At 39.1% G+C, this 26988-nt stretch overlaps 1 pseudogene; it reads left to right on the top strand.

Annotated features, from left to right (window-relative positions):
- The first annotated feature begins 3329 nt into the window (after positions 1-3329).
- Positions 3330-5015, top strand: LOC102401759 (annotated as a pseudogene).
- The last annotated feature ends 21973 nt before the right edge of the window (positions 5016-26988 follow it).

Raw genomic sequence — 26988 nt, 5'->3', positions numbered from 1 at the left:
TATAATGATAAAGGCCAGCTTTGACTACCTTCCCACCCCGCCTCGCACCCAGTTCTAGTTCCCTGCCCTGGGTGTAGCCTGGGTGTGTGTTTCTTCAAAACAATTTCCTATGCATTTACAAATATCTACAAGCATATAGTTGCACTATTTAGAACACAATTTTTAAACTCTTCCTCATTTGCTTCTTGTGATTTCTATCAGGTCAGTGCCAAGATGCTGAGAGACCCTCTGCCTCTGGATCTCTCTAGAGCTCATTGTTGGAGTAGTAAAATGTGCCCCCCCAAAAGTGCCATAAGCCAACGAGCTAAGTAAGCATAAATTGAGATGACACCCCAAAGGGAGTCAACAAAATTCACCACCATTTCAGTTCTTCAGGTAATGTCTGAACGCTTTTAATAGGACATGGGTTATTAAGGTGATGGGAGGGCACGTGTCCATTGTGAAAAGACAAGAAAATGACTTCAAAGAAAATTCTCTGGAGCTAGGACAATCAATAAACCATCACACTGATGGTCCCATTATGTTGATTTCCAAGACTGTCTGGGCAAGACCACACCCTGCCTTCTGCATATGACTCTAGAGGGAACGGACATCCACCTGACCCATTACATGGAGGCAGGAGATGAGGGACGACTGGTATTCCTCACGGAAGTTCCTCCGTCTGTGGTCCACGAACCACCTAGACATTAAGAACAGCTGATGCGTGTTTACACCGTGCAGGCCCCTGGGCCTAATTTCAGACTGGAAGCCTCCAGCACTGTCCCTGGCGTTAGGAAGGCACCACCGTAGGAAAACCCAGAACTCACTGCTTCCCACAACACACGGAATCTGCAGCTACATATACATAGAACGACTTCCTCCAGGTAAAACGCAAACAACAGAGTCTGAGTGACTCCAACACCTCCAGCCAATGAGGGAAGGCCCCCGAGGATGAGGCCACCAGAGTCCGAGACACAATCTCACAGGGAACTCCACCTGTTACAGCGCCACCACCGACCTGCGCTGTGAAGGAATTCCAATTCCGAGGGAACTCGAATTCTGAGCTCCTGCCTGAGGGAAAAAGGGTTTAGACCCCGACTTTTTATACCTGTACCTGAGAGAAAGTTCCCCAAACCCCTAGTTTTGAAAATCAGAGGGGGCGCCCATCCTCCAGACCCAAACTGAGAAAACTTAAATGGCTCCAAGGCCACTTACCCGATGAAGGGCTCAGTGCACAGGTGGGAGCTCCAGAAGTGCCCAGACTTTATGAGAATGAGGCTTTATTTGTGAATCTTAAAGTCTTCCCTGAGGGGCAGGCGTCTCTTCAACACAGTCCAGGGGACTGAGGGCTGGTGGCACTGTCTTCAAGCTCTCCCTCATGCGAGCTCCAACCCGAACAAGGCCATCTTCATTTGAACTCTAGGCTCTGCCCCTTCTCCCTCCTCCCTTTGCCGTCCACGCATACTGTCCCCCACGCCCTGTCCACGTATTAACTGTCATATAGGCGCATGGGGGTTTTCCACACTAAGATAGTGCTTAATATGTTGACTATCAACCATAGTGTGTGTGTGTGTGTGTGTGTGTGTGTGTGTGTGTGTGTATGTGAGTCACTCAGTCATGTCCAACGCTGCGACCCATGGACTGTAGCCCACCAGGCTCCTCTGTCTATGGGATTTGCTAGGCAGGAATACTGGAGTGGGCTGCCACTTCCTTCTCCAATCAACCATATTAAACGTCCCGCCCGCAGGAAAAAAAAAAAAAAGACTTCCTCTTGTTGGACTCAAAGCTTTAAGTTTTCATCAATAGTTCTGAAAACAATTCACATTCTTAAGTGTAAAGAAACTGGAAAAAAAGATTTAGATATAAAAATCATTAGGAAACAATTTCTGTGTGTTCTGCTGCGGAACCTAGTGTACTGGGTATTTTAAGTATGGCAAAACCAATACAATATTGTAAAGTAATTACCCTCTAATTAAAATTAAAAAAAAAGTTTACCTATAAGAATCGTCTTGGAGAAGGAAATGTCAACCCACTCTGTCACTCTTGCCTGGCAAATCCCATGGATGGAGGAGCCTGGTAGGCTGCAGTCCATGGGGTTGCTAAGAGTCGGACACAACTGAGTGACTCCACTTTCACTTTTCACTTTCATGCATTGCAGAAGGAAATGGCAACCCACTCCAGTTTCTTGCCTGGAGAATCCCAGGGACGGGGGAGCCTGATGGGCTGCCGTCTATGGGGCCGCACAGAGTCGGACACGACTGAAGCAACTTAGCAGCAGCAGGAGCAGCAGCAGGAGAATCGTGTAAATACGGAAGTAACGCAGGTCTTCCCCGTTTTTCTGATTCACTTGATCCTCTAGGAGAAATCTACAAAATATTATCCACAAGGTTTCACAGACTTGTAGGACTGGATGCCGGAGAAGGCAATGGCACCCCACTCCAGTGCTCTTGCCTGGAGAATCCCATGGATGGAGGAGCCTGGTAGGCTACAGTCCATGGGGTCGCTAAGAGTCAGACATGACGGAACGATTTCACTTTCACTTTTCACTTTCATGCATTGGAGAAGGAAATGGCAACCCACTCCAGTATTCTTGCCTGGAGAATCCCAGGGACCGGGGAGCCTGGTGGGCTGCCATCTATGGGGTGGCACAGAGTCGGACACAACTGAAGTGACTTAGCAGCAGCAGCAGCAGCAGGACTGGATGCATTTGTTCTTGCCACCTTGAGAAAGGCTGGGCTTTATAACCGGCAGTCTATTATTCTCTGGCATAGCCCCCCTGGCTCTCCCAGCTTGTTTACTTGCTCACTTGCTGGTTGTCCTCTGTGTCGACTGCCAGCAACTTTTTTTTTTGGCCGTGCAGCTGGTGGGATCTTAGTTCCCCAATCAGGGAATGAAGGGAATGAACCTGGGCCCTCCACTGGACAATCAGGGAATTCCCCAACTGCCAGCAACTGATGGAAGGAGCTTTCTTTAAGGGAGGAGCTATTTTTCCTAATTGCAAATCATTACACTATAAGTGGTTAAATAAAGTAGTCTGTGCTCTTAAAAAACAGGGCTTCTCTAGGACTCCTAGTGCATCACACCCTCTCCAACTTCCCCAGCCTAGCTCACCTACCCCTGTACTGACCCAAGGCCTGTCCTCCTCTCATGGATGTCCTCTACCCACTTGTGCCCTCCTCCCACTTCTCCTTTCCTCCCTCCTATTTGCCCCACTTCCCTTCTCCCCCTACCTGCTGCCCCTTGCCCCAACTGAAGGCCCCAAGTACCTCTGACCCATCCTCTGCCTGCAGTGCTCTGCTCTGCAGAGTGTGATGCTCCAGAATTGGCCGCCATGTCCATTGTGCCCAGATATGTTTGAGCCCTACTAGAAGAGTTTCTACATCAGGCCCAACAACCCCACCCAGATAAGATCCTGATGCTGGAAGCACTGGCCAACCTGGCATATGAGACTAACATCCATATTTCCCTACAGGAATTCCAAACCTACATTCTCAGCACATACAAGGACTTTACTGCAGCCATGGTCCAAGCCACTGGACACCTAACAAAGGCCAAATAGGTGACATCTGCATCAATGACCTGGTGCAACTGTGATAAGCTCATGATCACAGAGTCAGTAGTCATCATGAAGAAACTGCTGCAGATGTACCCAGCATAGTATGTGATCATCAAACACTTGGCAAAGCTCACAGAGAACATCCAGGTGCCCATGGCGCCTGAGCCAGCATCCTGTGACTCATGGGTGAATACTGTGAGCATGTTCCTAGGATTACATCTGACATCCTGAGATAAACAGCTAAGTTGTTTAAGCTGCAAGTTGTCATCAACCTGGTGGCCAAGCTTTACCTGACCAACTCTAAACAGATCACAACTGCTGACCCTATCTGTACTGAGTCTGACCAAGTGTAACAAGAACTGTGATATCAGAGACCAAGTTCACTTCACCCAGCAATTTATGGCCCCTTTGGAGTAGTGTAGGGCCCTCAGCCACCATGCCAAGATGCTTTAGCACCCAGACCAGTCCCAGTCTTGGAATCATCCTTCAAAGACCAGGATCACTTCCTCATGGACTTACTGTCCCATCTGCTCCGTGCCCTGGTCATGGGCTACCAAGAGCTCCCAGACTGTCCAGAGGAAGTCCCAGATCCATCTGTGCACAACTTGGAAGTACCTGAATGGACTACAAGATCAAATCAGTAGAAGAGGAAAGAGAAACCTTTCTGCTCAGATTCTGAGGGGGAGTCAGAGCTCTTAGAGTCTACAAGTACTGAAGACCAGGATGAGGATGAGGAGAGGGGAAGGGCAGCAGGAGTGATCAGAGTGAGGAGAATTTTTCTTGGATGATGGCGACGATTCCAGCAGTAGCTCATCAGAGTCTGAGATGACAGCAGAGTCTGAGGAAGAGCAGATGAATCCTGCCTCCTAGAGGAAAACTAAAAAACAAAAATCCAGTGGCAAAAGTGCCCCTGCAGCCAATATCTCCCTGCTAGATCTAAAGTACTTCCTCCCTCCCAGTGCCTGGCCAATCTCTCCTCCCATGGTTGTGTCCAGCACTCTGGCTGCTGACCTAGAGGACCTGACACTCACAGACTGCCCCCTGGTTCCTTCACTCCTGATTCCAATATCTGCTGTTGGGAGGCAGGAGCTGCTGCCCCTCTTAGCTGGTGTGGGGCTGTTTGTGAGTTATACCCTCAGCAGCCAGCCTTTTTCTCAAGACTCTCACGGGGTGGCTGAGCACATCCACCTCTCCATCAATCATCAGCATCCTGAAATTGAACACCTACTGCTCAGAGAATCTGCAACTGCTGAAATGGGCATTAACTTCTGTGACTCAACCTAGGTGGCCAAGCTTCCAGCTTCGCACCCAGATCAGACAGTCTCATCCAGCCACAGGGGAGCTGATGTTCCCACCATCAGCTGGGTTGTGTCCCTTGTGGGGCATGTGGTGGGTACGGGTTTGCAGGAAGGACACAGACCAGTGGGAGCCTAGTCCTGCTGACCCTTTAATATTCCGCCCACTTGAGCTGCCCAGCTGACAGTCAACAATGAGAAGACAGTGATGGACACCATGCTGGTGATGGATGTGTTGTAGGCTCTGATGCAATGATTCCCAAATGCTGAGAATTTGTTCCCCACCTGTCTCTCCCTCATGAAATCTGGGCTGTTAGCCACCCCCCTCCTCTTTATTTCTCTCTCTCTCTCTCTCTCTCTCTCTCTCTCTCTCTCTCTCTCTCTCTCTCATATCAGACTCCTTAGGCTGGATAGCATCCACTGTGTCCTCTGTCCCTCTGGCATTACCAGGCAGCCCCTCTGCCCCAATCCTCCTCCCCATAGGTTCCTTAGTGAGCTGTGCAGAAGGCAATAACAAATGCTTCTTTCAATCCTCCTATTTTTTTCTGTAGCTATTATAGTAGCAAAATCTCAATTAAAAGTCTTATCCTTAATGTATGCTAGAAAACACATTATATAATACATATGATTAATATTAAATAGACTTATTGTGATTATTTGCAATATAGGTAAATATAAAATCATTATTTTGTACACCTGAAACTAATACAATGTCATACATCAATTATGTTAATACTCTGCTGCTGCTGCTAAGTCGCTTCAGTCGTGTCCAACTCTATGCGATCCCATAGATGGCAGCCCACCAGCCTCCCCCGTCTCTGGGATTCTCCAGGCAAGAACACTGGAGTGGGTTGCCATTTCCTTCTCCAATGCATGAAAGTGAAAAGTGAAAGTGAAGTCACTCAGTCTTGTCCAACTCTTAGCAACCCCATGGACTGCAGCCCACCAGGCTCCTCCATCCATGGAATTTTCCAGGCAAGAGTACTGGAGTGGGGTGCCATTGCCTTCTCTGATGTTAATGCTCAATAACAAATAAATAAAATGTGTATTTCTGGACTACAGTCCAGAACATTAGATCAGAATATCTAGATGTGAGCCTGAAAGTGAAAGTGTTAGTTGCTCAGTCGTGTCCAACTCTGTGACCCCATGGACTGTAGCTAGCCCTCCAGGCTACCTATGTCCATGGGATTCTCCAAGCAAGAATACTGGAGGGGGTTGCCATTCCCTTCTCCAGGGGATCTTCTAGACCTAGGGATCGAACCCTGGTTTCCCGAATTGTAGGCAGATTCTTTACTGTCTGAGCCAACAGGGAAGCTCTAGATGTGAGTCTAGATACTTTCATTTAAAAAGTGTCTGACATAATTTTACAAAATATTTGAGTTTAAACCTGTGAGGTATGCCGGAGATGCCTATTGTTTTAGCAGAGTCCCCCCTTCTCCACCCTGGGCTCTTTCACATGGGACCAAACCCTTCATAAATTGGGATTGAGGTGCCAGAAGAAACTACGATAAAGTAAGAGAACTGAGATCTCTGGAACCTGTCTATTCTACACTAGCTAGTTTATAACAATTAACCAAATGAGTACCTACTAAGACACATTCAGGAGAGGCAATCTTGGAAACTCAAAGAAAAGTGGAATTTCTGACCATACAGGGTTTATAATCTAATAGGAGACAAAGTTACACATTAAAAGTATGTGAGGAGATAGAAAACCTAATCATCCTAATTACTTGGGTAATTGTTTTGACTTTCTTTTCTGTTTTGACTATAGAGAGAGAAGGTCTGAATAGAATCTTCTAACCTCTAGTCTAGGATTTTCTTTTTTTTTTTTTTTTTTTAAGATTTCTGGAATTTTTATTTTTTTTTAATTTTATTTTATTTTTAAACTTTACATAACTGTATTAGTTTTGCCAAATATCAAAATGAATCCACCACAAGTATACATGTGTTCCCCATCCTGAACCCTCCTCTATTAAAAATATCTTAAGGGTATCACTGTAAACTAGTCTAGACTTTCTAGTCTCTTTCAAGAAACTTCTTTTGATTTACCCTATGCAATTTTTTTTTTCTCCTTGCAGGGCACATCTTTTTGAAGGTGAGCACCTATTGCAATTGTGGAGTATGATGCCTGAAAATGAAAGTTGTTCAGTCATGTCAGACTCTTTGTGACCCCATGGACTATACAGTCCATGGAATCGTCCAGGCCAGAATACTGGAGTGGGTAGCCTTTCCCTTCTCCAGGAGATCTTCCTGACCCAGGGATAGGACCCAGGTCTCCTGCATTGCAGGTGGATTCTTTACCAGCTGAGCCACAAGGGAAGTCAAAACCATAAGTATATATGGAACTTTAAGGTATGTCTAATTTCAGATATCTTGAATCATTTCTCAAATTATAGAAAGATTTTAGAAATTCCATCACTTTTAAATCTCCTACTGCTTTTGCACTCAAAGGTAATACAAGATACCTTTCATTCATTCCTTCCAAGTCATAAACTGAGAATCATCTATATCTTTGGATACTAAAGATAATTAAAACTTGGTGCCTGTTCTTGTGGAGCACAGCCTAAGAGAAAAGGCAGGTATATAAATGACCATGTACATTAATTTTGGGGAAAAAATTATCTAATCTATCTGTCTATCTACCTCTCTATATAAAATTGCCCTGGAGAATAAATCTTTTAATTTGGGGGAAAAAAAACTATCTATCCATCTATATATCTATATAAAATCTCCTTGGAGAATATATCTTATCCCCTGTGCTTGGCAGATAATGATAATTTTAGAATGCATGAAAAAATGAAATTACTATACTGAAAGTAGTTCCCTATAAGTTGGGGGGAGAGGGAGCGCACATTTTAAGCCATGGGGGATATGGGCAGGCGACAGATAAGGCAAGGAATCTTATTTTAGCAATGGAGAAGTAAAGAACCTATAATGATCTATTCTGTGAAAGGAGTGTGCTCCTTAAATAATCACTATCTGACATGCTTTTTCCATTTGATGACTAGATTAACTGTGACACAATAGGATTTAGGGCATGGGTGAGGGAAGGAAGAAGAGCTCTCAACAGAGGATGGAAATAGGGCTAGAGTACAGGGTTGCCTGGCCCCACAAACTAGAGATGTCATTGTGAATGGAAGCACCCATCAAAGAATTTTTAGCGTGGAGTCCTGGGATGTCTTCGTTTGTCACCCCGGACTTCTAGCGATAGCAGGAGTTTCAGATGCTAATTGCCACCACGAGCTCCTAGATTTACACACTGAACACTATGACATAATCCTGGAGGAATACAAGGAGATTGGGAAAGACAGATCTCTTCAGTCCTGCTGTGAGAGTAGAAATAAGCAAACCCAAAGCGAAACTGACAACTTTCCCTTTAATTGATTTAAATTAGGAATTTCTCCAACTTCCAAACTGTTTTCTAATTAAGTTCGATATGAATGATGGCCCATATTGCAGATGGTTGAAAGGTGAGTTTTCTAAAGTAATAATGAAGCAGGAATGTGATCTACTTTTCTGGAGGTGTAATCCATGCTATTCAGATGACATCTTTCAACATTTTGGGGAGGTGGTGGTGATTAGCTTATTTCAGGTTTTTAATAAAATAATAAATCCCACTCAAAAATCCTTCCAAATACTAAGGCTCATCTTATAAATAATTTTAATGAGATTTATTTTTATTCATTTTAAAAATTGATATGTGCTCATGAGAAAATATTGGGGATATAAAAAATAGAAAAATAGGGAAAAAATGAATACCCAGAATAACAGATACAGTCACTAATAAAAATTAACATTTTCAGTATACTTTTCTCATGCTTTACAGTTTAAACTATAAATAATTTTGATATATTAAATAATGTATCTATAAAGCATATATCTTTTCATGTAATATAAAACAAATGTTTCCATGGTATTATAATATTTTGCAAAGGTGAATTTAATCCTTGAATAGTATTTCTTCATATACAGCATGCCATTAAGTTATTTGTCCACTACTCTTTTTTCAATTTTAAGCATCATTTCCAAGTGTTCAATATTTTGAATAAGGCGACACTATATATCAATGTGCATATTTTAACTTTTCATTGTTTTTGCTTTTTGGGGGTTGTTGACCTCTGAGGATTTATTTACAGAAGTAGTTTTTCTTAATATTTGCTCATTTGTCTCGAACACTGAAGCTGGATTTCTATATATTTGATTGATGACAGGTAGAATATTTCCATGTGTATTTTTCAATCAGTATTTCTTCTTCTCATAAATTGTCTATTCAGTTTTTTTTAACATATGAAAACAATGTTACCTACTGTGTGTGTGTGCTCAGTCACTCAGTTGTGTTCAACTCTTTGCAACCCCATAGACTATAGCCCACCAGGCTCCCTGTCCACGGAATTTTCCAGGCAAGAAAACTGGAGTGGGTTGCCGTTTTCTTCTCTAGGGGACCTTCACAACTCAGGGATCGACCTTGTGTCTCCTGAATTGATAGGCAGATTCTTTACCACTATGCCATTTTTTAAATGATATGACCAGGTTTTGGAAAGATTTTTCAACTACAATGTGCATGAAAACTCACTCTTTGTACCTATACCATGCAAAAAATTTTAGTAAAATTACCTCAAATCGAACAATAGCAGAAACTCCCTCCAACACACACATATACTCACACTTCTCTTAAGTTCTTGTGGCTGGACCACTTACAAAGTGACCACAACAAATTAACAGGAGAAAAAGAAACTGATTTTAACTTGTGCACACAGAGGTCTCATACAAACAGGAGGTGAATTAAGGCATGGCCACTGCAGGCCTATTTTATACTTTTAAGACAAAGAAACAAATTTGTGAGGAATTGACATGACAAAGAAACTAAGTAAGGCTTTGGGTGATTAACTAGTGAAGAATCTAAACAGAGTTTGGGTTTGCGGGTATTAAATTAAAGAAGTAACAAGGTTTGTTTATGCAGGCTTCTCAGCCCTAATGAATTTCCTATCTCTGGTGATAAGGGTGTCCTTCCACCTGCAGACTGAAGGAAGGTACCTTTCAGGTAAGAGATTTATTTCCTGCTTTCAGGGAGACAGGGAGGAGGGTCAAAGTGTCACTTGCATTGGCTGTTTCTTAAGTAACTTTGATTCAAAATAATCAACATGCCATTAAGCCATATTTTGGGGTGGCATGCACTGAACCTCAGCAACACTCACCCTCTTACCCCATTCTGTATACTTCTTTCTCCCTTAAGTAATCTACACAGCATGTTCCATATAGCATTCAGGAAGCATGGACCCTGACTCTCTTCCAGGGATGTGTAGGTTCATTTTGAGACATGAAAAAAAAAAATAAAATAAAAAGAGAATTTATCTCCTAGACTCTCACTTCTCATTCTTCTCCCTGCAACACTAAACACACACTACTGGCAAGAGGACAATTAGATGTCACTGTTCAGAGATTCTGATTTTCTTTCGAAAACTGCTGTGTTTAAAGAAGCTGGTTGGATTCTCTAGGAGAAGAAAGTTTTAAGAAACTGTAAAAGCAACTGACATATGAAACCTCTGGTTAGGGCAATATTTGTGCTTCACAGTTCATCCAAGAAAACTAAATATATAAATAAGCAAATTAAATATATTTATTTTCTTCATAAGAGAGAATACTGAACATTCAATGAAATCAGTTTTGCACACACTTCTTATCTCTCTGCACTAACTCTTTATTATGATAATTTTCTACAGTGGTTTCAAAGGTTTTAGCTTTATTGTTTCTGCTACAGACTAAGATGACTGGTCACTAATAAAAATATCTAAAATAACAGATATTCCTTTATGAGTCAATGCACATGTTCATACCTAGCTAATATAAAAGGGAATTTGCTCTTGGGTAGTTCTATACAAAGTGCATTTCCCTATAAAAAAAAACAAAAAAGTACAGGTCGTTTTCTTAGCCAATTGCTCTATAAAATTTGAGATGGGTTTCTGAGGTAAAGGGGGAATTAAAATAATTCAATAAGAAAATTATACCTAAAATTTCTATTTTTTCATTCTTAGTAAAATGAAATAAAATGAAAATATAAGATTCAAAATAAATTTGAACTATGAATATAACATGAATTGTTAGTAATGTTATTTTTTCCTGCTAGATAGTAAGTAATTGGGATTCATTTCTCATTCCATTTCTCTTTCAAGCTTCTTTCCTACAGGTATTGCTTCCACGAGGGATATTTATTTTCATTTATTTTCAACCTTCTGACCTTAGTTTCCTTGATAGAAAAATAAGATTAATATTTCCTACTTCACTGTATCTCTGTGAGGATTATAAGAGAATTATATGTAAATTAAATACCAGGATACCTAGCATTTGATAGGTACTCATTAAAATATATTTCTATCAGGTTTATAATTTAACTAATTATAAATTATATATGACATAATTCATAATTTTTCAGTCTTTTTTATAATTGGGGCGATGAGTACCATCTACCATTTTAGTACTTCAGAGAAAATGGTAAAAACCTAAGAAAGACAGTCTCCATTTTGAAAACGTAAAGAAAAGGATTGATTCATTTCCCTCAACAGTGACTTTTTTTAAGAGAGGATCAATACAGTGAGATGCAGAAGAGAATTTCTCTTCTGATCATTGATGAAAGGAAATATTAGCCATACTTTAAACATATGTGGCTAGCAAAGAAAATAGGGAATGACATTGTAGGATCCATAGTAAAGAAACAAAATGGAAAGTTGGAGGAAAATGCAGAAGGGCCTCTTAAGGGTGACTCACAAATCATGCCTTTGTGAAGTGTCTGTGTGACTGTGAAACTGTCAGGATTTGTTTAGCTAATCACTCTAACTTGTTAAAATTTTAACCCTGGCTCCTTTTGCAGCATTTCAAGATTCATAATGTTCCTTTTATTATTTGTTTCTTGTGCTTGAAAAGATGATCTCACATGAATATTTCATATCATTTAACAACATAAGGACATTTATTCACTCTCTGACCTACCACCCTCCACTAGTTGAGCTATGGGTTCTTATTCTAGCAGACTGCATCTGTCCGCTTGTCTTTGACTTGGATTTCTAGATGTATTCCACAATAAGTAAAGCACACAAGTACTGAGGAAATGGACTTGAGGTGAAGAGGAGGAAATGCCATTGGTCATTTTGAGGGAAATGGCAAAACTGTTGAACATTTATAGAAATAATGTGCTAAGAAATTTAGTATTACCTTATTCAGTATTCATTACAGTGTTCCAATATAGTCATTATTTGTATATCCATTATGTAGATGAAGAAATTGTCTTAAAAATATTAGCAATTTATTCAGTGTATACAACCAGTACGTTTTCAATAAACCCTGGCTACTCCTGAACATAATGGCTGTGAGATAGCTTAGTGAAGTTTTAAGGAAAAAAACCTACAAGGTTTTTGAGCATCAAAACTCAGGAAATTCATCAACTTGCCCAAGTTTTTATTGGTAAGTAAGTGACATAAAGGCATTTGACCACAAACCAATAAATTTGATCTGAAATCTAAATCTAAAATCAGTTCTTGACTTGTTTATAATGTATTTCTTTACATATTTGTCTGTTAATGGGTATGTAAATAATATAAACACAAAATAAAGCTTGGTGTTTCCCCCATAAGATTAGAGCCTATCAGGAGAAATAAATTTGATATTAAAAAACATCTAAAGTATAATATATATAATATTGTCACCGGATAAGAACAACAGAAATGTTCTATCTCATCATGAGATGTTCTTATCTCATCACAACTATGAGATGAAGTAAGAGAGGAGAGATTTGAAAAACCTGAATGAGAAATGAATAGTCCTCTAGTCACTTTCTAAAGTGAGATTAAGTAAGATCTTTATTAGCAATTTTGAAGCCAAAGTCAGAATTGATCATACAACCATTCTAGAAGAAGGATGCTCTTAATTTAGCCCATGGTGATATAAGAAAATGTTAATAGTTCAGTCTTCTTCTGCAAAAATATTTGAGTAATATTAATAATGATTTTTTTGAGGGGGTGGTCATTTGCAGACTCTGAATTCCCCAGCCAGGGACTGAACTTGGATCACAGCAATGAAAGCCCAGAATCCTAACAACTAGGTCACCAGGAAACATTTAATCATGACTTCTGAAATTTACTTTAGGCTTAATATTTAAAAAAAAAAATGCCTTGCCTGAGAAATTTTGGAATAAAAATAAAAATAATTGGAATAGTTCTTAATGTGTTTGATATTTTGAACTACTTGGAAGAATCTTTACAATAATTTGCATATTATATTCCATTCAATATAGAAACTACATTTGAAAAAAATGTTAATTATATAATGTCTAAGAAATACAGTTTCAACGATTCCCCTACTTGTTAATAGGATGTTTATTCTCTTGATTGTACTAACTTGGTATTTTTAAAAGGATAAATTTTGGGGAGTTATTCACCTATTTAATCCCTGCCTTTTCTACTTACTTGCTTTGTCTGTAAATCTTCTAAAACTATTTTTTCATTTACAAAAAGAGGGTTTATGTTCTGGGGATTAGTGGATTAAATAAAATGTATTCATTAAAAAGTAGCCTGGTTTCTAGGACCTAGCAAACACTTAACAAATGTTCCTTTTCCTTGGATAAAATACCTGCTATTATGTCTGGTTGATAGTGGTTATTCAGAACTCATGGCCTTCCTGTGAAAGTGAAAGTCACTCAGTCACATCCAACTCTTTGTGACCCCATGGACTATACAGTTCATGGAATTCTCCAGGCCAGAATACTGGAGTGGGTAGCTATTCCCTTCTCCAGGGTATCTTTCCAACCCAGGGATCAAACCCAGATCTCCCACATTGCATTGCAGGTGGATAGCCTTCCTAAGTCTCCCCAAAATTAATAGATAATAGATAACTAATAGAATATATGTTGCTCTAACTTTACTTGTGACACCTTAGTCGTCACATGTTTGATTTCCAAACAGGGGCTGAAACACTCTTGAATTGTCTTCTTTTTTCTCTCATTAGCAAATGCCAAATGAAGTTTCTGTAGTCTTTCCTCACTGTGTCAGCTGTGAACTATAAGATACACTAGTTATAGACTAAACAAAACACACATCAGCAGTGACTTGTAAATAATGAAAGTTATCATTGTCATTAAAGACCAGCTCAGCTGTGAAGTAACTGATTTTAAGTTTAATGAATAAATGAGGCACTCTGCTAATATTTAACTTTAATTTTCTGACAAGCAGCATGTAAGGAGTAGCGTTTAAAATTTCACAGGAGAAGAGAGAAATCTGGATATATTTGTCTCAGGAAGAGAAAGATAAAACAACTGGGAGAAGAGACAAAAATTAAATATAGGAATAGAAGGACAAGTGAGGAAAAGGAAAATGCCTGTATCAAAAATACTGGTGACCTGCAAATAACATCCTGTTATTTAAAAAAGAGAGAGAGAAAATAATCACTTGGGTGTTCTTAGACTATTGAGAGATAATGCTGTTCTTTAATGAACTTCTTTGGAAAAGAATCATGTATTTTAGTTTGGTGTAAAAGTAAGTGTGATTTTGCATTGTTGAACTTTGCTTTTTGATATGAGAATACACTCTTAAATAAATGTGGTTGTGTTATAAATCATTTTAATGTGCATTTCTCCCTTGATGTCTTTTGCTAAGGACTTATTATTTGTTGTTTATTTTATATTTATTTTAGACTATAGAAATGATGTTAGGAAAAAAGCAAATGTGAGCGATTTTTTTATTCGAGTTCAAAATGAGTCTTAAAGCAGCAGAGACAACTCACAACATCAACAATGCATTTGGCCTGTTGCTGCCGCTGCTAAAGTCGCTTCAGTCGTGTCCGACTCTGTGCAGCCCCATAGACAGCAGCCCACCAGGCTCTCCCGTCCCTGGGATTCTCCAGACAAGAACACTGGAGTGGGTTGCCATTTCCTTCTCCAAAGCATGAAAGTGGAAAGTGAAAAGTGAAAGGGAAGTCGCTCAGTCGTGTCCGACTCTCAGTGACCCCATGGACTGCAGCTTACCAGGCTCCTCCGTTCATGGGATTTTTCAGGCAAGAGTACTGGAGTGGAGTGCCATCACCTTCTCCTGGCCTGCTCAGTCACTTCAGTCGCGTCCGACCCTGTGCGACCCCCATAGACGGCAGGCCACCAGGCTCCCCCGTCCCTGGGATTCTCCAGGCAAGAATACTGGAGTGGGTTGCCATTTCCTTCTCCAATGCATGAAAGTGAAAAGTGAAAGTGAAGTTGCTCAGTCGTGCCCAACTCTTAGCGACCCCATGGACTGCAGCCTACCAGGCTCCTCAATCCATGGGATTTTCCAGGCAAGAGTACTGGAGTGGAGTGTCATCGCCTTCTCCTGGCCTAGGAACTGCTAATGAACACACAATGCAGTGGAGGTTCAAGATGTTTTGCAAAGGAGACTAGAGCCTTGTAGATAAGGAGCACAGTGGCCCGCCATTGGAAGTTGACAATGACCAAATTGAGAGCAATCATCAAAGCTGATTCTCTTACAACTACATGAGAAGTTTCCAAAGAACTCAGTGCTGACCATTCTGTGGTCATTGTGCATTGGAAGCAAATTGAAAGGTGAAAAAGCTCGATAAGTGAGTGCCTCTTGGAACTGACTGCAAATCAAAAAAACCATCGTTTTGAAGTGTCATCTCATATTCTATGCAACAACAATGAACCATTTCTCAGTTGAATTGTGATGTGCAACAAAAAGTGGATTGTATATGACAACAGGCAATGACCAACTCAATAGTTGAACCAAGAAGAAGTTCCAAAGCTCTTTCCAAAGCCAAACTTGCATCAAAAAGAGGTCATAGTCACTGTTTGGTGATCTGCCACCAATCTGATTCACTACAGCTTTTTGAATTCCATGAAAACCATTACATCTGAGACATACTCTCAGCAAATCAATGAGATGCACCAAAAATTGCAAACCTGCAGCTGGGATTGGTCAACAAAAAGGATCCAGTTCTTCTCCATGATAATACTCGACCCCATGTTGCACAACCAACAAGTTGAAAAATTTAGGCTATGAAGTTTGCCTCATCTGCCATATTCACCTGACCTCTTGCTAACCTACTACCACTTCTTCATCATCTCAACAACTTTTTGCAGGGAAAATGCTTCCATAACCAGCAGGACACAGAAAATGCTTTCTAAGAATCCACTGAATTCTGAAGCACAGATTTTTATGCTACAGGAATAAACAAACTTATTTCTTGTTGGCAAAAATGTGTTGATTGTAATGGCTCCTATTTTGACTAATAAAGATGTGTTTGAGCCTAGTTATAACGATTTAAAATTCATGGTCTGAAACCGCAATTACTTTGTACCAACCAAATAACTCTCAAAATACATATGTAAGTTTATCATCCCAGGTTTAAATGTCATAAGAGCAAGAGGAAAAGAACAGAAGAACATATATGTAGATGGAACACCTACCTGTTTCTAGGTATTTGTACCCATGATCATTGTTGTTGTTTAGTTGCTAAGTCTTGTCTGATTCTTTTGTGACACTGTTCATGGGATTTATCAGGCAAGAATTCTGGAGTGGGTTGCTATTTCATTTTCAAGGGACTCTCCCCAACCCAAGGCTCGAACCTGCACCACCTGCTTGGCAGGCAAATTCTGAGCCACCTGGGCTTCCCATTAAAAAAAAATTATAATTTATTTGCTATTTATTTTTCCTTGCACTGAGTCTTCATTGCATATGTGGGCTTTCTCCAGTTGCAGCAAGTGGGGGCTACTCTCTAGCTGTGGTGCACAGGCTTCTCATAGCAGTGGCTTCTCTTGTTGAGAAGCACAGGCTTCAGTAATCATGGCTTGTGGGCTCAGTAGTTGTGGATCCAGGCTCTAGAGCACAGGCTCAACAGTTGTGGCACATGGGCTAAGTTGCTCCACGGCATGTGGGATCTTCCCAGATCAGGGATCAAACCCATGTCTTCTGCATTGGCAGGCAGATTCTTTACCACTGAGCCACCAGAGATGGATCTCTCCTTTGAGGCAAAAACACTTGAAAGAATTGAGGCTCACAGGTATTTGACATAATCTTCAAGGTCACAAGGTTAATATACAACCACTAAGAATTAGCATCTAGGTTGACTAGTTTGACTCCTAAATCCATGGTTTTCCACTTCACAGCTTTGCCTCCAGGGTGGAGATTTAGTCTAATTGGTCACTGATTCGCCATATTTCCTTTCTCTTACAAAGACCTAAGTACTTACATCCTAGAGCTAAAGCACTTACTAAATGCATAAACAAGGGAACACTTCCAAACAGGTTTTCAAAACCCAATCATAGTCAAAGAGGATTCTCGTAAGCCTTGAAATAAATAACCAGTATACAGGAGCTGAGGAGAAGGCAATGGCACCCCACTCCAGTACTCTTGCCTGGGAAATCCCATGGATGGAGGAGCCTGGTGGGCTGCAGTCCATGGGGTCTCTAAGAGTCGGACACCACTGAGCGACTTCACTTTCACTTTTCACTTTTCACTTTCATGCATTGGAGAAGGAAATGGCAACCCACTCCAGTATTCTTGCCTGGAGAATCCCAGGGACGGGGGAGCCTTGTGGGCTGCTGTCTATGGGGTTGCAGAGAGTCGGACACGACTGAAGTAACTTAGCAGCAGCAGCAGCAGCATACAGGAGCTGGTGGGTACCGTTCACTGAAACACTGTTCTGGGGAGAGAGGGAAGGACAAGCTTACCTGACCTGAGTTAAATCTCCATTGTTGGAATATAAGTATCATGTTTAAAGATTCTGACACTGCTGCACATTCAGCTCATGTCATAAACCTCCTTAAGCCAAGTTCTGAGAATCTGGCTTCTGCCTAATTAGATAACTTTGCTCTTAGGGCAAATGTGAAAGTCACTTTTCCTGATACTTACAGTCATTTGCTTTGCCCTTTTCATTTGCACGTAGGTTTTCTTGAACTTTTCTATTGAAATAAACACTCTTGAGAATGATCTATATTATATCACAGATAAATTTAAAATGCAGATTCTGGGCCTTTAAGGTAGAAGAGCTGAGACTTATCTATGTTGAAGGAAACATCCCTCTTCGTAACTTTGTTTCTTACCTCTTCACAGGTTAAAAAATATAACAGATTTCCCTCTGGTTCAGAAGGATTCAAAAAAGTTCTGATACGCCTATGTGATAAGCTTGGCATGCTGCCATCCATGGGGTTGCAAAGAGTCAGGCATGACCTAGTGACTGAACAACAGCAAGCCCGTAGCAATATTATCAAAACAATAGAGCCAATACTTTATTATCAAATTATTTAACAGATTATATTGATACTGAGATACTTTTTATCCTTTAAAGTAATGCCCTGTGTTAGTTCGGCTTGGTTTGGCTAAATGTAATTTAGTGTGACTATGGAGATCCAACCAGTCCATCCTAAAGGAGATCAGTCCTGGATGTTCATTTGAAGGACTGATGCTGAGGCTGAAACTCCAATACTTTGGCCACCTCATGCGAAGAGTTGACTCATTGGAAAAGACCCTGATGCTTGGAGGGATTTGGGGCAGGAGGAGAAGGAGACGACAGAGGATGAGATGGTTGGATGCCATCACTGACTCGATGGACATGAGTTTGAGTGAACTCCGGGAGTTAGTGATGGACAGGGAGGTCTGGCGTGCTGTGATTCATGGGTTGTAAAGAGTTGGACACAACTGAGTGACTGAACTGAACTGAACTAAACTGAGGGCTTCCCTGTTGGCTTAGATGGTAAAGAATCCACCTGCAATGCAGAAACCCAGGTTTGATCCCTGGGTTGAGAAGATTCCCTGAAGAAGGAAATGGCAACCCACTCCACTATTCTTGCCTGAAGAACCCATGGACAGAGGAGTCTGGTGGGCTACAGTCCATGGGATCTCAAAGAGTTGGAATGAGTGACTAACACTTTCATTTTATAGTTTTGATTCAAATTCTCCTTCTTCACCAAGGTCTAGTCGCTCTGTGAAGTGTCCACAGCAGCGAGGTGGAGAGGTAGGATGTACAGATCTGGCATTTCCTTTAAAATCTCAAAATAAAAGATGTTTTTACCTTAAAAAGAAAAAATACAGCTTGAAAACCATTGACTTCTTATACTGATCCATTTCAGATATCAAGGAGATACAAATATATCCCATTGCATTACATTGCATAGATTATCACTGATTCATATAATATACAATATTATATCATATTAGATTAGATTTTGTTTCAGATGACTTTCAGATTCAGGATCACACTCCTCTCTTTCATCTCTCTTTATTAAATAAGATCTTTCTTATTTTACCCCTCCCCACTTCCTTTCCCCTTTCGTAACCATGTTTACCATGTTTATTAGTCTATTTCTGTTTTGTATACAGATTCATTTGTATATATATAGTTTTAGATTCTACATACAGGTGATATCATATAAAATGTGTCTTTGGCTTAGGAGTATGGGTTAACAGATATAAATTACTATACATAAAGTAGTAAGCAAAAGGGATTTACTGTGTAGCATAGAGAGCAAGCTCAATATCTTATAGTAACCTATAATGGAAAATAATCTGAAAAAAAAATGTAACTGAATTACCTTGCTGTACACATAGTGTGAAACCATCACCATATTGTTAATAACTGTATTTCAGATTAAAATTTTTCTTACAAAATATAAGGCAATATATACTCAGTTTCGATATGCATGCAAATTTATTTTGGGGAGAAACCTAATACAATGTCAGAACTTGCTACAATCTCTTGGAAGATAAGATTCCATTGCTCTGTTTTTGTTTAAAATATTGATCTATATGATACAGTAACCACTATGTTGTATTAATTTTTTTAATCCTTAAATTGTTATTTTACACCAAACCAGTATCCCTTCCAGTCACCAATATGTAGGAGATGCTGTTTGACACAACCCGTGGATGATCTGAACCATTTCAATTAGTGCTGTTTTCTGAACAACTGGAATGGCTGATGTTGCTTTTGCTACTAAGGATCTGGCTGCTTCAGGAATTTTTTTAATATTAATTGCAATGGCAGAGCTTCCAGTTATGTATAAAATGTAAATATGAATGCTTACTATCAACATCACGATAATGATGCTGGGCTTATTTTTTCCAGGACTAGAAACATTGTCAGTTTTAGATTAATTTTAATAAGAATTAATGGCTCCTTAAATAAATGATTGTTGACAAGCAACACTTTCAGAATCAAGTATTCTCAGATGGGTGTTTGTAACTTGGAGCAACGTCTGTATATATTTATACCAATAGCTCATTAGCTTACTCATATTTTATTTAAAGACTCAGCTTTATGTCATGTTGAGACTTTTTTTGAATACCACTACAGTCAAGGCACTCTACCAGTTATTTGACATCTTTTCAATCAAATTCTTCACTATCAGTGTGCACAGAAACTATTGTCTTATTTTGTATTAGAGAAAATGACTAGTAAAGGCTAAACTGTCACTGCAGAATATGTGGATTTGGTGAGCAGTTTATTATTTATTTCTTCTCAATGATATGCCAGATTCTTTATAAGAACTCTATCATTTAATGTCTTCAACCCTGCATGTACCTCTGTCTCTTTTATACACATAGAAACATTATCAAATAATTATCATCATATGATATTATGTTGCATTATGATAATCCTGCAACATGGCTAGGATGTAGGAGGGAAAGAATGCCACATAGTTTTTAACGGACATATTTTCTGAGTTATTAACATTCATGGCTTTTATAGCAGATCACAACTCAACATGTGAAAACTTTTTATGCTTGGAATAGTAAATCATAAACAGACATTTTTGAAGGACCCTCTGGGCACCTAAGAGCACTTCTAGTGGATTGAAAGCAACTATATTTGTATGTACTCTAAATTTCTCTAATTTAAGTGACAGGAAAATTGTCAAGGCAGATGTAAAGTCAATCATGCTGCAGTTGGTGATGATGGCCTTTGTCAAAAAGAGGCTCCAAATTCAGAGACTAAATCCATGAGAATGTTTTCTTGTTATTTTGTTTTACAAAATTTTGAATTTGGGGCTCTCAACTAAGAAAATAAATGAGTCTTATTTATCCATAGTTGTCAGTTTGAACATTCTCCATGGGTATCTTAGATACTGTCTCAACCAGAGTCCCAATTGTGACAATTAGGTATCACTTTGAACTTGAATTATAGTCCCAGTGGTGAAAAGTCAGAGCTTTATCCACTTAACAGTTAATCTTCTTTGTTCTACTCATTCAACATTATTAGGCAAGGAGAAACCTTTCTATCCCTGCTGCCTTCCTTCCTTTCCTAGATACCACCCCCACCACTCACCATACAGACTTACACACATGTACCTGTATGAACCAGTGTGCAAAGATTCCCCATTTGAAGCTAAAATTTTCATGCATGAAATTCTTTTTTGATTAAATCTCTAATGCTGTGAGAATCAGAGAATATCCTTAGTATTTCTCAGTTGGAAAAATGAACCTACTACTTTCAAAAAAGGGTGAAGTTTATTTGTTAGAGGAATGTGGTGAGCCTCAAACTAACATTTCATTAATATCATGTGGCAGGTCTAGTGATATGTGCTCTGTATAAATTGCCTATATAACCTTCAAAAATTATATTTGGAGTTAGTATCATTAGTTCTTCTCTACAAAGAGGAGATTTATTTTTTTAGAAGCTAAGTTAGTTAAATAGTCATTATACCTTGGGTAACAGTGGACCTGAAATTTGGATATAATTCTAGGTTATTCCCAAAACACATCTTTCAACTTAATGCAGCACACTGTAAAATGGTAAATGGAAAAAAAAAAAAAAAAAGACAAAGATTTTTCTTTAATTCTCCAGAGTTCAAATGCTCCTATTCAGAATAGGTGGCAGTGCATGTAGAAGGCTCAGACTTCAGGAGAAACAATTATACAAGACACAAGGCCCGTTACTATCTTTACAACTGGGTTATTCTTATAATTCATGTATTTTGGGTGCATACTGCATGACAGCTTCACATACAGACATAGTGAATTATCTGGTAGGTAACAGTTTCAAACATTCTGGATATCCATTGTCTGTTCCCTGAGGTCAGCTCTCTGACCTTCATAATCCTTCCGGGTCTCACAGGCCTGACACACATGGATTTTATCAACGAGACCTCCTTGACCCCTGGAGTCCCACTGGGTACATCAATTGGAGAAATTCAGTGGAGGTTAGAGAATAGAAAGAGATAGAAATTGTGATGTTTATACCTTTGGCTCTCTCCATGCTGGATCCAGTCTTGGAAGCATATAAACGATCCTTTTCCATAACCCACATCATTTGTCTGTGGAATCTCTACTACAGTAACAGCTGTTTTCAGGTTCCAATAACTCCTCCTCTCTTAAACCTCAGGCCTTAGCATGGCAATGCCTTCAACTATGCCCACTCCAGTATTCTTGCCTGGAGAATCCCAGGGACGGAGGAGCCTGGTGGGCTGCCGTCTATGGGGTCGCACAGAGTCGGACATGACTGAGGCGACTTGGCAGCAGCAGCAGCAGCAACTATGTCTAAACTCAGATAATTATGGATAGACATACTTTGTTCATTTCCCAGGCTTCCTGGTGGCTCATGTAGTAAAGAATCTGCCTGCAATGCAGGACAGCCAGGTTCCGGGTTTCCTAGGTGGCGCTAGTGGTAAAGAACTCCAGCCAATGCAGGAGACATGAGTTGTGGGTTCATCCCTGGGTCAGGAAGGTCCCCTGGAGAAGGAAATGGCAACCCACTCCAGTATATTTGCTTGCAGAATCCCATGGACAGAAGAGCCTGGCGGGCTACAGTCCATAGGGTCACAAAGGGTCGGACTCGACTGAAATGACTTAGCACACTCTTAATAATAACATCTTTATAAATAACCCTTTCAGTAAGCTCTCTTTAATTATTCCATTTGAATATATCATCATTTTCATGCTAGGACCCTGATTCAGTTACTACAGAAGAACTTAGATGCAGCTGAAGAGAAATCTCTGAGACTATATTCCTAATAGTCTTATAATCCTAATAAATCTTTAAAAACAAAAAAGATGACTGAGGTGATCACCATTGAGACAATGGCTTTAGAAAATAATTCTGTGAAGTGTTTTCCTTCTTGTCATAAATACAATAGATATACATACATCTTGCTCTCAACTAATAACATGGTTCTTTTTTAAAATCTAAGTCTATATAGAATTTCTCCCTCAGATAAATATGTGTAACCCTAATAAATCACAATTTCACATATATCCTAATACATATACAACATGGTATTGTATTTAAGAAAAATTGATTCCAGAAAATAAAAGCATCAATAGAAAAATTCCCAATATCACCTGCATCTCTTACAGAATTTTAAAGGAGATCCAATTAATATTCCAAAGCAACACTTCGTCATATACTTTCTGATTTACACTGAGATTATCTCTCTACTCACCAGTGCCCAAGCCACTCACTTGCTTAAAAAGTAATTCATCATAAAGAATATTGCTTGAATTGAATTTCCAGCTTAGAGACTTTATCTAACTTTTTATACCTCATTCTGTTTCTTCCTATTTCCCTATTTTTCTCTCTTTCTCTCTTTCCCATTATCCATGTATGTTATAAATTATATATAATATCACTCAAACTCATACTCAAAGATAAAGATCATTCAAATGGATAGAAGAAAGAGAAAGGTGACTGGAAATTTTTTTTATTTTTCTAGTGCAATGTGTGCTGTTAGGTTAGGAGACAGTATTTGTTGAACAAATAATCCTATGCAGTTTAGGTTTCAAGGTGTCCTTAGGGAAAGTGAAATTCCTAGTAGACACAGAAAGTAATGGGCCTCAAATTAAAAATCAATGCAAAGTAAAAAATTGCTAACAAAAAGAAAACTAAAAACTAAGGGAGACAAATCTATATTCAAAAAGCTCTGAAATCTAAAAATTGATAAAATGAACTTACTTACAAAACAGAAACAGACTCACAGATATAGAAAACAAAATTTTTACCAAAGGGGAATGGGTGAGGGAGAGATAAATCAGGAGTTTGGGATTAAACTACCCACAATACTGTAGATAAAATAGATAATCAACAAGAATCTACTACTGTATATAGCATAAAGAACTGTACACAATATCTTATAAAAACCTATAATTAAAAAGAATCTTAAAAAGGATAAATACATATATATACTGGGTTTCCTTGGTGGCTCAGAGCTAAAGGATCTGCCTACAATGAAGGAGACTGGGATTTGATTTCTGGGTCAGTAAGATCCCCTGGAGAAGGAAATAGCACCATACTCCAGTATTCTTGCCTGGGAAATCCCACGGACAGAGAAGCCTGGTGGGTTACAGTCCACGGAGTCATAAAAGAGTTGGACATGACTTAGCAACTGAACAACAATCAACAACACACACACAGACATACATATATAGATATTCTTTGCTGTATACCTGAAACTAACACAACACTGTAAATCAACTATATATCAATAAAAATAAACAAACAAATAAAAACAAAAACCACAAAAAGCCCAGACATGGTCATTGACAACATTCTGATAAATGTGTACTATAAATAATCACATATATGTTTGATGTTGTGTAAATAACAAATAACTTTCGCTTTGATCTGTCATTTTTATGCTTCAAAATTAAATTTTTAAAGTTGTTTTAAAATATTCAATAAGCCTTAGTATAATTTACCTGCCAAATTCCTGCTTAGACATTTATGTTATTTCAATTTTTAAGCACTCTATCTGCTATCAAAATAAAACATTGGTCCATGTCTGTGATCACTTCTCTGAAGGATTACTAGAAAGGACGTACTAAGTCAGAATATTTAAGTCCTTGATTTACATTCTGGAAGAGATTTCTTGAGAGGTAGAATCAATCTACACTTCTATCAGCAAAAAGTGAAACTGAAAGTGAAAGTGTTGGTCAGTCGTGAGTGACCCCATGGTCTGTAACCCTGCAGGCTCCTCTGTCCATGGGATTCTCCAGGCAAGAATACTGGAGTGGGTAGCCATTCCCTTCTCCAGGAGATCTTCCTGACCCCAGGATTGAACCTGGCTCTTCCGCATTGGAGGCAGATTCTTTATCGTCTGAGCCACTGGGGAAGCCCTATTTCTCTATAAAATCTCCAGCTATTTATAAGGTGCCAGTTAAATAAGTAAGAAATGGCATATTGTTGTTTTCATTTGTATTGGTGTGAAGTTTATTATGTATTTCACAGATTTATTGATCATTTTTTGTACTCATTTAGAAACTTCTCCATTAATACATTTTGCCTATTGTACTATCGATAAACTTTTTATTAAATTTTATAGTGCTTCAAATTAGGGCATTATTTCTTTCTCATTATTTTTTCATGTTTATATTTTTGTGATTTCTTCTTAATAGGACTTTTTTAGCATTTAACTTTCTACCCAAATACGTTTCTGAAGAATTTGATCATAACTATTATCAATTAGGGAGAAGGCAATGACACCCCACTCCAGTACTCTTGCCTTGAAAATCCCATGGATGGAGGAGCCTTGTGGGCTGCAGTCCATGGGGTCATTAGGAGTCGGACACAACTGAGTGACTTCACTTTCACTTTTTCACTTTCATGCATTGGAGAAGGAAATGGCAACCCACTCCAGTGTTCTTGCCTGGAGAATCCTAGGGACGGGGGAGCCTGGTGGGCTGCCGTCTATGGGGTCGCACAGAGTCAGACACGACTGAAGTGACTTAGCATTATCAATTAATATTATTGTCCCCAAATATGTGTAGACTTGTCTGTATATATGTTTTTATAGATGTAATCTTTTTTCACATATAAGCTCTTCATCAGGTGAAGTTTTAATACATAATATGAAAGAATAATATAATGATTTCTAAGTCTCCCCTAAGTTGTAGAATTTTTTAGAAGCATTTGTTAGATTGCCTATCAATTTTCCCACTGATTATGATAGTTATCCCCCTGCTTCTTTAAAAATAATAAATGTTCTTTATCTTGCAAACAGGCTGAAGTCCTGTTTGTTTTGTTCCATTGATCAGTTTGGTTTCATGAATTATGTTCAAATTTTTAAAATCAGTTTCACTTTTGTAGTATGTCCTTAGAGACAATTAGAAAAAAACCCTTAGTCTTCTTATTCACAATATCCTCAATATTTCTGTTCAAGAAGCTATTTTTAATATTTTATAAATTTCCAAAGATACCATTGAGATTTTGAAGAATTTCCACAAATTAACACAAATATGTATACAATGTTAGTGATGTTGGCTATTCCCCTGCAGACAGATTTAAGTTTTCTCCATCTATTCATGTGTTATTATATACCCTTTTTAAGGTCTGAATCACTTTTTGTACATATTCTGCTACTCAGTTTTTGTCCGAATTATTCTTAATTTCTATGTCATCAATATTCTGAATACTTTTTACAACAGGAAATAATTCAATGCATAAATGAATTCCACATCTCATTGAAATGGTCAGAATTTCCAAAAAGCTATTAAGGATGTCTGACAGCCTAATAATTATTTCTCTTGTTCTCTATTTTAAAAATAATGCCTCTTTAGTGAAGGTGTGCTTCAAATACTGCATTCAATTTCTGAGGATTGTAAGTCCCATGAAAACCCTAGTTTTTGCATGCTGCGTGCATATACCTTATCCCCTTCCCAAGAAAAAGAGATTTAAAAAATATTAGTTTATCAGAGGTAATCTATTTTCACCTATTGAAATGCCAAGATGTAATTTATTAACCTAGGTGTTATTTTAGTTGTTGGTTTAAGATTAACCTTATTTATCCTACTATAAGGAAATCGAGGGGAAAAGTTACTATTTGTGAGGAAGAGCAATTGATTTTACAGATGATATCATATTACTCAATTAAATTACTTCATTTATTAACCAATGCTCTATCAGCTTGCTCTAACAGATTAATAAATGAGCTGATACTGAAATAATACTATATTCCTGGATTTACCTCACTTAATTATTATATAGGGTTGCTGCTGCTGCTGCTAAGTCGCTCAGTCGTGTCCGACTCTGTGCAACCCCAGAGACGGCAGCCCGCCAGGCTCCCCCGTCCCTGGGGTTCTCCAGGCAAGAACACTGGAGTGGGTTGCCATTTCCTTCTCCAATGCATGAAAGTGAAAAGTGAAAGGGAAGTCGCTCAGTCCTGTCCTACTCTTAGCGACCCCATGGACTGCAGCCCACCAG

Source organism: Bubalus bubalis, chromosome 18 (genome assembly GCF_019923935.1).
Source record: "Bubalus bubalis isolate 160015118507 breed Murrah chromosome 18, NDDB_SH_1, whole genome shotgun sequence".
Lineage (NCBI taxonomy): Eukaryota > Metazoa > Chordata > Mammalia > Artiodactyla > Bovidae > Bubalus > Bubalus bubalis.
This window is presented reverse-complemented; position numbering and strand designations above follow the sequence as displayed.